The sequence below is a fragment of the Pseudophryne corroboree genome, chromosome 2 (genome assembly GCF_028390025.1).
Source record: "Pseudophryne corroboree isolate aPseCor3 chromosome 2, aPseCor3.hap2, whole genome shotgun sequence".
Classification (NCBI taxonomy): Eukaryota; Metazoa; Chordata; class Amphibia; order Anura; family Myobatrachidae; genus Pseudophryne; species Pseudophryne corroboree.
In genome coordinates, this window is record NC_086445.1 from 643781720 (window position 1) to 643794953 (window position 13234).

Sequence of the window (13234 nt, forward strand, 5' to 3'; positions counted from 1 at the left end):
TTTTTGGGTAATTTTACTGAACTTTTGATTTTTGGATTTTACATGCTCTCTACTATGACATTGGGCATCGGCCTTGGCAGACGACGTTGATGGCATTACATCGTCTCGGCCATGACTAGTGGCAGCAGCTTCCGCACGAGGTGGAAGTGGATCTTGATCTTTCCCTATTTTAACCTCCACATTTTTGTTCTCCATTTTTTAATGTGTGGAATTATATGCCAGTATCAATAGCAATGGCCTACTACTATATATACTGCGCACAACTGAAATGCACCACAGTTATGGATGGATAGTATACTTGACGACACAGAGGTAGGTAGAGCAGTGGCCTTCCGTACCGTACTGCTATATATACTGGTGGACACAGTCAGCAAACTGCAAAACTAAAATGCACCACAGGTATAGAATCTAGATGGATAGTATACTTGACGACACAGAGGTAGGTAGAGCAGTGGCCTTCCGTACCGTACTGCTATATATACTGGTGGTCACTGTCAGCAAACTGCAAAACTAAAATGCACCACAGGTATAGAATCTAGATGGATAGTATACTTGACGACACAGAGGTAGGTAGAGCAGTGGCCTTCCGTACCGTACTGCTATATATACTGGTGGTCACTGTCAGCAAACTGCAAAACTAAAATGCACCACAGGTATAGAATCTAGATGGATAGTATACTTGATGACACAGAGGTAGGTAGAGCAGTGGCCTTCCGTACCGTACTGCTATATGTACTGGTGGTCACTGTCAGCAAAACTCTGCACTGTACTCCTCCTATATAATACTGCTGGTCCCCAGTCCCCACAATAAAGCAGTGTGAGCACAGATATATGCAGCACACTGAGCACAGATATGGAGTGTTTTTCAGGCAGACAATGTATACTGGTGGTCACTGGTCAGCAAAACACTGCACTGTACTCCTCCTATATAATATACTGGTGGTCCCCAGTCCCCACAATAAAGCAGTGTGAGCACAGATATATGCAGCACACTGAGCACAGATATGGAGTGTTTTTCAGGCAGACAACGTATACTGGTGGTCACTGTCAGCAAAACTCTGCACTGTACTCCTCCTATATAATACTGCTGGTCCCCAGTCCCCACAATAAAGCAGTGTGAGCACAGATATATGCAGCACACTGAGCACAGATATGGAGTGTTTTTCAGGCAGACAACGCATATTGGTGGTCACTGTCAGCAAAACTCTGCACTGTACTCCTCCTATATAATATACTGGTGGTCCCCAGTCCCCACAATAAAGCAGTGTGAGCACAGATATATGCAGCACACTGAGCACAGATATGGAGTGTTTTTCAGGCAGACAACGTATACTGGTGGTCACTGTCAGCAAAACTCTGCACTGTACTCCTCCTATATAATACAGCTGCTCCCCAGTCCCCACAATTAAGCAGTGTGAGCACAGATATATGCAGCACACTGAGCACAGATATGGAGTGTTTTTCAGGCAGACAATGTATACTGGTGGTCACTGTCAGCAAAACTCTGCACTGTACTCCTCCTATATAATATACTGGTGGTCCCCAGTCCCCACAATAAAGCAGTGTGAGCACAGATATATGCAGCACACTGAGCACAGATATGGAGTGTTTTTCAGGCAGACAACGTATACTGGTGGTCACTATCAGCAAAACTCTGCACTGTACTCCTACTATATAATACTGCTGGTCCCCAGTCCCCACAATAAAGCAGTGTGAGCACAGATATATGCAGCACACTGAGCACAGATATGGAGTGTTTTTCAGGCAGACAACGTATATTGGTGGTCACTGTCAGCAAAACTCTGCACTGTACTCCTCCTATATAATATACTGGTGGTCCCCAGTCCCCACAATAAAGCAGTGTGAGCACAGATATATGCAGCACACTGTGCACAGATATGGAGTGTTTTTCAGGCAGACAACGTATACTGGTGGTCACTGTCAGCAAAACTCTGCACTGTACTCCTCCTATATAATACAGCTGCTCCCAAGTCCCCACAATTAAGCAGTGTGAGCACAGATATATGCAGCACACTGAGCACAGATATGGAGTGTTTTTCAGGCAGACAACGTATACTGGTGGTCACTGTCAGCAAAACTCTGCACTGTACTCCTCCTATATAATACAGCTGCTCCCCAGTCCCCACAATTAAGCAGTGTGAGCACAGATATATGCAGCACACTGAGCACAGATATGGAGTGTTTTTCAGGCAGACAACGTATACTGGTGGTCACTGTCAGCAAAACTCTGCACTGTACTCCTCCTATATAATACAGCTGCTCCCCAGTCCCCACAATTAAGCAGTGTGAGCACAGATATATGCAGCACACTGAGCACAGATATGGAGTGTTTTCAGGCAGACAACGTATACTGGTGGTCACTGTCAGCAAAACTCTGCACTGTACTCCTCCTATATAATATACTGGTGGTCCCCAGTCCCCACAATAAAGCAGTGTGAGCACAGATATATGCAGCACACTGAGCACAGATATGGAGTGTTTTTCAGGCAGACAACGTATACTGGTGGTCACTGTCAGCAAAACTCTGCACTGTACTCCTCCTATATAATACTGCTGGTCCCCAGTCCCCACAATTAAGCAGTGTGAGCTCAGATATATGCAGCACACTGAGCACAGATATGGAGTGTTTTTCAGGCAGACAACGTATACTGGTGGTCACTGGTCAGCAAAACTCTGCACTGTACTCCTCCTATATAATACAGCTGCTCCCCAGTCCCCACAATTAAGCAATAAGCACAAATATTTTTGCATCAAGAATTCAAGATTAATAAACGGAGAGGACGCCAGCCACGTCCTCTCCCTTACATTTCCAATGCACGAGTGAAAATGGCAATGACGCGCGGCTGCTTATATAGAATCTGAATCTCGCGAGAATCCGACAGCGGGATGATGACGTTCGGGCGCGCTCGGGTTAACCGAGCCATACGGGAGAATCCGAGTATGCCTCGGACCCGTGTAAAATGGGTGATGTTCGGGGGGGTTCGGTTTCCGAGGAACCGAACCCGCTCATCACTATTTTAAATACAGGGTTTTTTTTTATTCATATTTTATTGAGGTATCATCAAATGCGGTGCAGGAAAAGAAAGATCAGTCAAGGACAATAACGTAACAATCGATATCTTCCAATACATACACATACTGTATGAGTAATAATCAACAATTAAAATATGTTGAGGTAGCAAAAATAATGCACAAACTTATCGTTGCAGCTCAAAACTCGGTTTAGAGCAATAAATAAAAAGCAAAACATCAGTTACATGGAATGTGTTTCTGTTTGGTGTGGTCGTTTGAAGCCTGGGAGATATTAAAGTAAAGCAATCGGTGGTTCTCGCACCGTAATTCTTGTTAGGTACCATACAGTATTCTTTAAGCTATGGTGGAGTTGTTGTCTGACAAGGAGAAGTAGAGTATCTACATAGGATTCCCACATTGTAAAGAACCGTTCCACCTTCTTTTCTTTTTGCAGCAGCGTTTCCATCCAATCCATCTGAAAGATGAAATTAAGTTTGGATAAAAATAGGGGTATTTACAGACGTGTATTATTTAACCAACCCTGGAGTATAGTTTTTCTTCCTGCTGCACTCAGTGCAAGTAGGAGTTTTTTGCGTTCGGTAATCATTCGTTGGGTAGGGTCGAATATTCCCAGGATTGCCCATTTCAGAGTGAATGGGACATGGTTCATAAGTTTAGCTTCCGTGTATCTGCAGACAAGGTGCCAAAAAAACTTGACAATGGGGCATGCCCATAAGCAATGAAAAGTGTCAGCCTCCTCCTGGTGGCAACACAGAAAAGCGTGGCTGTCCGAGGTGCCTATATGATAACGCCTGATAGGAATGTGCTGTGGTATGTGTTTAGGAATAATTCCATATACATACTGGCTGATAGGGTTCTTTCTTAGAGTTGGGAAGTGGTGTAACCATTTTGACATACCCCCCAGCATCTTAGCGTTATACAATATGTCTCTTAAAACATTATAATGAATTGATATGGCTTTGCATTGAGGTGACGGGGTCATCAGTAGGGAATCTAGGGAGTTGTTCCAGTCTGTTTTAGAGAAGTGTTTCAGTATATGTGTTATATAAAACCTTAATTGTAAAAACGCCAATGGGTAGGAAACCACCATGGGGTAAGTAAAGGACAGTTCTGTGAGTGTTAGAAGGCGTTCTTAGTCAACGGAAACAAATTATTGTAAGGTGTGTAAGCCCACTGAGCTCTATGCATTGAAAGGGTGAGCAGCCATGCCATCAAGGAAGTTGGGATTTTGAATCAAGGGTAGGTGTAAGGAGTAATACGCATTAAGGTTCTGTGTGTGGCGCAGTATATGTCATAGCCGTCTGGTCAACCACAACAGTGGATTCGACCGTACTGAATCCAATATTTCCTTATCATATAAATGAAGAAAACAAGTTAGATCACAGTTTGTCAAGAAATTTTGTTCGAAAGACGTGTCAGTGTATACTGATGTTTTAAGAATCCAGTCACGCAGGTGGAGTAGGATCACTGCATGGTTATGGGTAACAATATCAGGGAGATTTATGCCACCATTGTATTTTGGTTGGTGGAGTTTTTTTTAAGGCGATTCTAGCTCTAGCACCTTTCCAGATAAACTTGCAAATTATCGTGTTGATGAGGAGAGAGTCAGCTTTTGTTAAAAGTATTGGTAATGATTGAATGGGGTATAATAAACGTGAAAGTGCCACCATCTTCAGGAGATTAGCCCTGCCCAAAAAAGATCATGTTAGTTGATCCCAAGACTTTACATCCTCGGTGAGCACGGCGATTGCCTTTTAATATTCAGGTTATATAGTAAATTAAAATTACAAGGTAGTAATATACCTAAGTAAGGAATATAACGTGTCGCCCATATGAATGGGAATCGCCCAGCCCAACGGAGATGTCCAACCATATTTTCCAATGCCATAGCAGTAGATTTGTCCATGTTAATTTACAGGCCTGAGATTGAGCTAAAGAGACCAATTTTGTCTAGTATGAAGGGAAGGTATATTTCTGGGTTGCCTATGTAAAGAAGAATATCATCCGCAAACACTGAGCTTTTTATTTCTTGGCGTCCCAATTTAATGCCTTGAAAGGATTGGTCATTCTGAAGGGAACGTACTGTAATAGGGTGTCCAGGGCCAAGTTGAACAGTAAAGGGGATAATGGGCATCCCTCTCGAGTGCCCCTTCCCAAATGGAATCGAGGTCCTATAATACCATTGAGCAGTAAGGATGCTGAGGGATTACAATAAAGATAACGAATCAAGTCAGTGAACCCTGTGTCGAAGTCTCTTTTCTATAGCACTGCAAACAAATGAGGCCACAATACCATATCAAATGGTTTGTGTATATCAAGACTCAAGAGCATATTTGCATCACCGGGCGTATTAGTTGCTATTGCAAATGTTGCTATTGCCATTCTAATTGCCTTAACTGCATGGTGACCCTGGACAAACCCCACTTGTTGGTCCAACAGTAGGTGGGGGAGAATGGTTTGGAGCTGCAAGGCCATGATTTTAGCCATGAGCTTATAGTCAACATTCAATAAACTGATTGGTGAACAGCATTGTTGTCGGTTGAAAATCTCAAGCGACCAAGTTCTGGAATACAATGGGTGGAATTCAAATGTTTGAAAAGTCGCTTGGGTGTCTGTTTGTTCCTGTCTATTAGATAGGAAAAAACAGACTCCCAACTGACTTTTCAAACATTTGAATCTCCCCCAATGTGTTAAATATGGAGACTGACACAGGACATATTAAAAAGTATAAGCATTTATTTATCTAAGTTACAATAATGAAAACATGCAAGTAACAAGTTATAATCAGTTACAATAACAAGAACAAATTTGAATACTTAGCTCTTATCTCAGATGTTTTAAGATCAGTCCCAGATGATGGTCATTGATTAAGTAGTTTAAATAATGTAGTTCAGTCATTCTCCTGGGTCCCGTCTAATAACTTTGTTGCAAATTAAAAGCTGTGGGGGATTTGTAGAAGTCTAGGTCCGCTGCAGCAAGACCTAGCTTCGTTTGGAACTAATCTGCTATGTGTAAGTCTCTAGGCTTTATACCCCTGCAAGGATATGCTAACATTGGGGGTCATTGTGACCTGATCGCATGCTGCAGTTCATTGCAGCGCATCGATCAGGTCAGAAATGCACATGCGCCGGTGCCACAGTGCGCCGGCGCATGGCTGACAGCCGACGGCTGTCATTGCCTAGCGATTGCCTCTGCCTGATTGACAGGCAGAGGCAGTCGCTGGACGGGAGGGGGCGGCACGGCGGCATTTGGCCGCCATTTTGTGGGCGCAGATGTGGCCGGACCGTGCGGCGGGCTGGCCACAGGGACTCCATTATGTCACATGCGCCGCTGCGACCCGGGCAGCGACGAGTAGCTCCCGGTCAGCACGCAAAAGCTACGCTGGCCGGGAACTACTCCTTAAATGCAAAAGCATCACCACTGTTCGATGCTTTTGTACTTCTGCGGGGGGGGTGGGGGGGGCTGACATGCTGGGCGTCCCCCCGCATGTCAGTGTGCCTGACCGTAGACCTGCAAAATTTTGCAGGGCTACTATCAGGTCTGAATTAAGCCCATTGTCTTAACAGATATTACATTCAGGGTCTGTGGAGCTGGGTGCAGTAGTCATTCAGTATAACATAATTTATGTTATCCTAGACAACTGTACCCTTTCCCCTACTTATGAATTCAATACCCCAAACATCTTACTAGATAGTTTCCATCTGAGATACTGATAATAGGAATATATATTTATAATAATCTGCCAATCTGAAAGCTGTGTATACTCTCCAGTCACTATGTCTTTCATACTAGGTCAAACGTGAAAGACCGCTGTGGAGCTTGATATGAGACTATATTTCTTTTTTTAAATCTGTTTATTGGTAAAGAGAAAAATACAAGTGTAACACACACATTGCACACGACAACTGTATAGCGACAATATCAAATCTCAGGTTGTATAGGAATGTATAACATTATTTCCACACAAGAGCAATCACATACATTAGTAAAGGAAGTGATGATAACAGTAGGTTACGGATATTGCTAAATACATTGCAAGGATCGGTCGTCTCTCGGTGCCATGCCATTAACAGTGTGTATATGCTAGTCTAAAACAGTGTTCCTGAAAACAGTAAAGTTGGGGTTAGAAGGGTGGTGATCCCCTCGTAAGCGTCTCTATATTGTACCATGTAGTATATTTAACTACTTTTCGCATGCTATCACGAATTGGTTGTGACAAGGTTATCACATAGGGTAGCCATATTGTAAAAAACTTGGAAGAGTTGGATTCCGCTCTAAGAGAGCATTCAATCCAGTCCATTTGGTATAGATGCGTCAGTCTAGGAAATAAAAGGGTTATGGGTATAGGGGTTCCGTGTATCCATTGGGATAGAATAGTCTTTTTCGAAGCTGCCGCTATCCGAGCTAATAGCAGTTTATTGCCTGTAGGTAATGAGCAACGATCAGAATCATATTGATTCCAGAAAGCCCAGAGTAAAGTTGGTGTGAGAGGGATATCTAGAGTCGTTGTAATGTAGTTACAGACGTCTTTCCAAAATAGCTGTATTATAGGACATGACCAAAGGCAGTGGATGATGTCAGCATCATGTGTGGAGCACTTGAAGCAATTGGAGTTATCAGAGATGCCCGTGAGGTATCTGAGACGGGGAGTATAATACGCCCTGTGTAATATTTTTAAATGCATTTCAGCATAGGAAGAGGATACTAAATATTTATTAAGTAACAAGTGCCAATGTATTATGGTCTGTAGAGGGATGTCTGGTAGAGTGGTCGACCATTTAGCTAGGCCTGTGGTTTGACAATCTAGGTCAAGTTGGCGTCTGGTGTGTGCATAAATAAAGGATGTTGGATAGGAAGACTGGGGGTTTAAACGCAGTTGGGTGTCCAGGGGAAAGTTATAATCTGCTGGCCGTAAGCGTGTTATCAATTGTGTTGCAAAGCTGCGTACTTGAAAATATGTGAATAGTGGTATATGTAAGTTCGGGAATTTATTCTTTAATTGTGACAAGGTAAGTACTTCGGTACAGGTGACATTTAAGAATTGATACACTAAACGTAAGCCTTGGGAGTACCAAGTCTTGATAATAGCATCTGTGTCTCCGCCTTGAAAGTCTGGGTTATGCAGGAGTGGTTGGAATAGGGAGCAGGTAGTTGTCAGCCCTTTGCGTTTTCGAAGATGTTGCCACGCTTTGCATGGAGCGAGTAGCAGCGGGTTCCAGCGGATGGACGTCAGTGTGAAGGGGTCTGAAAAATGTAATATGGTAGACAAAGTACCATGGGATAGCATACTCTGTTCCAGAGATATATTAGTGTAGTTAGAGGAACCTCTCACCCAGTCAAGAGCATATCTGTAGTTAGCGGCTAAAGAATAGTCTTCTGGGCATGGTATATTCACACCACCCAGCGTTGTCTGTTGTTTCAGTTTAAAAAGGGCTATACGTGGACGTTTGTTTGTCCATATGAAAGTATTAAGGGCCTTGTTAATTGTTTGTACATCTCGTTTGGTCAGAAGATATGGGAGCATTTGGATCGGGTATAGTAAACGGGGGAAGGAGATCATTTTGTATAAGTGGCATCTACCTATATATGAGATTGGTAAGGTTTGCCAGCGTGTAAAATCTTCAATCATTTTGTTAATGGCACGGGAAAAGTTCAGTGGGTACAGTTCGGCTAGGGTAGGTGAGAAGCGTAAGCCCAGGTAGGTTATGAAACCAGTCGCCCATTTAAAAGGAAATCTGGAGCCCCAATTTCGTGCGGCCTTGGGTCCAAGAGCCAAAGCTTCTGTTTTATCAAAATTGATTAAGAAGCCCGAGATCAAGTGGAAATCATGTAGCGTGGTCAGTAATGAAGGGAACGCCTTTATGGGATCACTAAAATATAATAAAAGGTCATCCGCAAAGGCCGAAACCTTCACTGGTTGTGTGCCAATTTTTATTCCTTCCCAGGCAACATTTTGCACGCAGGTGCGTATCAGTGGGTCTAGAGCTAGATTAAAAAGTAAGGGAGATAGGGGGCATCCCTGGCGCGTACCTCTATGTAAAGAAAAGGCCGGTGTGTTCAATCCATTAATGGTTAGGTGAGCTTGTGGATTAGAGTAAAGCATACTAAAGACTTTAGTGAACCCCTCACCGAATTGTTGAGTGTGGAAAATTCTAAGTAGGTGTGCCCATGATACACGGTCAAACGCTTTGTCGGCATCACAGCTGACCACAAGTGCCTTAGATGCTGTAGAGTCTTTGACACTATGTATTGCTGCTATTAGGGTTCGTACATTATGTACTGATGTTCTAGTTTTAACAAACCCCGTTTGGGCAGGATGTAAAATACGCATTAGTATCGGTTGGAGACGAGTGGCCAATAGTTTGGTGAATAGTTTTAGATCTTGGTTAAGAAGAGATATGGGTCGGTAGGACTGGACATATGATGGGTCTTTACCCGGTTTAGGGAATACTACTATTCTAGCTTCTGTGAATCTCGGGGGTGGAGGGGACCCGTTCAGCAGTGAATTAAACAACGTCAATAAATATGGTGTTATGTGGGGAGCTAGCATTTTGTAATATACTGCTCCAAACCCATCCGGGCCTGGTGATTTCCCATTGTGAAGTGACTTAATCAAGAACAGCAGCTCTGTGTCTGTTACAGGGCACGTTAGTGATTCTCGTTCTTCCTCTGTTAATGTAGGTAAGTTAGCTTCTTCCAAAAACTTCATACCCTCTGTGGGGCTATCTAAAGGTGCCGCGTATAAGTTTGAATAGTATTGTAGGAAGGTGTTTGACATAATTTGTGTGTCCATAGTTGAGGAAGTCGGGTCGGTATGTAAGCTAGTTATACGGGAGGGGGCAGTAGATGATCTCACTAAGTTGGCCAATAGTTTACCCGACTTATTACCCCCTCGGAAGAATTTATTCCTCTGTACGTCATAGGAGAAACTGTCTCTCTCGGTGCAAAGTGCGTCATAGAGATGTTTCGCATCGATGTAATTTTGTCTGTTGTCTGGAGAATCATTTAATGTCAGTGTATTATACGCTGCGGTCAAAGCCTTGCTCAGGTCACTCAACTGGGTATTCAGATGTTTGCGTTTTCTGGAAACGTATTCTAATATTTGTCCTCGGACAACTGGTTTGGAAGCCGGCCAAAACAAATTAATGTCGTTCTCATGAACCTTATTATCCTCCGTGTAGTTTAGGAAGGCTCTGGTGAGAAATTGTTTAAAGTCCTCGGAAGTTTCTAGATAAGCGGGGAAACGCCAATTATAGGACCTAGGTAAGGGGGTATCTAGGTTGATTGATAACCAAATCGGAGCATGGTCCGAGAGTGAGATTGGTTCAATTTTAGTATCCACTACATGATGCAAAAGAGAATCAGTGATTAACCAATAGTCTAATCTGGAGGAGGAATGGTGCAGGTGGGAGTAGAAGGTATATTCGCGAGCGTCTGGGTTACGAATTCTCCAGGGGTCGGACAGTCGTAGAGAAGAGGTGAGTAAGGTGAGTGAGGGTGGAGTGGTGATCGTAGGAGTACCGGATATAGCTGTTTTGTCAATACCAGCTGACTGTACACAATTAAAGTCTCCTCCCATGATAATTTCTCCCTCTGCCCAATCTTGCAAATTTTTGTAGACATCAGAGAAGAATGATGCGTTAGGGCCATTGGGGGCATATATGTTGGCTATCGTATAGAGCGTATTTAGTATTTTTATTTTCAAGAACAGGAATCTACCCTCTTGGTCGACCAAGCTATCTAAGATAGTGGCAGGGAGTGATCTATTGAGAATAGTTAGTACCCCTCTACGTTTGGATGTGAAGGAGGCTGTTCTATACTCTCCAACCCACGTATCCCGTAATACATTCGGATCTGACATCCGCCAATGAGTTTCCTGCAATAATACTATATCCGGTTTCAGTCGTTTCAAACAGGCAAGGACCTTTTTCCGTTTAATGGGAGTATTAAGCCCATCTACGTTCCAGGACACTAATCGAAATCGTGACTGCATTATTGTGGAAGGATCATGGGTCGACGGCATTCAGCCGATACCAACCCTAGGCCATCCACGGGGAATAATATACCATAACTGTCGATCCTAGTCCGTCTCAGCGAGCGGACCGATGTGGATCGTTGATGATAAATAATAAATGTAAAACATCAGATACATTCCTATCATTATACGTAAACCATGTGTGTGCACAGTGTCAATATTATGAACCAAGTTATAAAACCATTTTAACTTTTTGCGAACCCAAATGGGCACCCTGTTAAACAATAGCAATCTCCAAATGGAGAGCAGTAAAACATGTGAGGAGGATATTCTCCAACCTGGTAACCAGGGGCACCATATTCTAAAACAATATGACAAAAGATGAGAAAAGAGGGTGAGGGGAAAGGTAGAAAACAAACAGAACAATGTCAGAGACAATTGTAAGGGGGAAAAGTTATACAAAGAGAATATTAAAAGAACACAACCAATATGGTACTGTCGCACCGTAGCCCTCTTCAAGCTCCAGCCGCTACAGTAAGCCTTCCTCCCAGTGTAGAAATACCTTCTATTCAGCTTATCAAACAAAAAGGCGTTATTTGACTTAAACATAAATGAGTCAAGTAATGGTGGCGATCAACCCACTTAAGAAGGATATATTGAGTCAGTCAGCATCATCTGTACCCGATAGAAGAGCTGCATCCAAGGAGTTCACAAAATTTCTGGCCTCTTGTGCGGTTTCAAAAAAGTGGATTTTTCCACCATAGGTGATTCTCAGCTTGGCTGGATACAACAACGCAAACCTGTGGCCCATCTCGAAGAGGCGTTTGCAAATAGGTGAGAATTCTCGTCGTCTTGCAGCAACCAGATATGAGAAGTCTTGGAATAATAGAATTCTGGAGTCTTGGTATCGGAGATCTGTGTGTTTTCTATAGGCCTCCAGCAACCGAACCTTATCGGCGTAGTTGAGAATTCTCATGATGACCGGCCTGGGTCTATCTCTGCCGGACTGACGATCAGGACCAATTCGATGTACACGTTCCACTAGGATGGAACCCGTGGCAGGTACGCATCCTAGCTCTCTGGGTAGCCACTGGGAGACCAGGGCCATGAGTTCGGAGAATTTCACAGATTCTGGTAAGCCCACCAGACGTACATTATTTCTTCTATTCCGATTTTCCAAATCTTCTAATTTGTCTTGCAGAGATGTCATCAGCTTGTCGTGTTCCACCTGGGTTGTTTTAGCTGCTGATAGATCATCCTCTAAATCCGAGATTCGTTGATCTGCCTCTGAGATATGTTGATCATGGGCTGTAAGTTGTGCGAGCGCTGAATCCAGAGAGGTTTTCAGGGGTGCCAGTTTTTGATCTAGCAGGGATGATAGTATATTTGTGATTTCATTCGTGGTGAGGGATTTAGATGGATCCATAATTGGTGCGGGTTGCCCCCGAGGACTAGAGCCTTGACTATACGTCGGGGAGTAAGGGGCACTACTAGCGGGATTCTCACGATTTTTGCCTTTACCCGACTGAGCACCCCGTGGGTTACGTAATGATTTAGACATGAATTTGTCCATAGCAATTATAGACTCACTCCAATATGCACTTCTAGCCTGCAAACTGCAGGGGGCGTCAGGCTTATGTTTCTTCTAGGTGTTTCCGTTTTACTCCTCTCCTTTTCTCTTTTTCCCTCTCCTTCCCTCTCCTTATTGAAGTTTGAAGGTATGAGAATGTATAATGTCAGGGGGGGAGGAGGTGTCAGGTGAGGGAGGTTTTATTCAGTTGCTGGTGCTCCAGTATCTGGCTAACCAGCAGACAAATAGATAATGTCTCAATATGAATATGAAAATGAAAGGCCCTCCGGTGGATGAACTGCAGGTCGTAATTGAGGGTCCAGTCACCACTGTCCAGTACACCCCTTTGTCAAAATCACTGCACTATCTTCTCCTTACTCCGCTGGGGTCCCTCAGATAAGTGTAAAGAAGTAGAGATGTACTTACAGGGCCCAGCAGGAGAGGCGTAGCAGAGATGCGGCAGCAGGCAGCCGTGGGCGTGTAGCTGGCGCCGTCGCCGGTCGTCCTGCGGCCTCGTCCCGCGTTAGGATGTTCAGCGGCTCTGTGCAGCGAGGGTATGCGGCGGGTGGCGAGGAGGGTCCCTCAGCCGCGGCTAGCTACAGCGCGGGTGTCCGACGTCTGGGAGCTGTTCACGG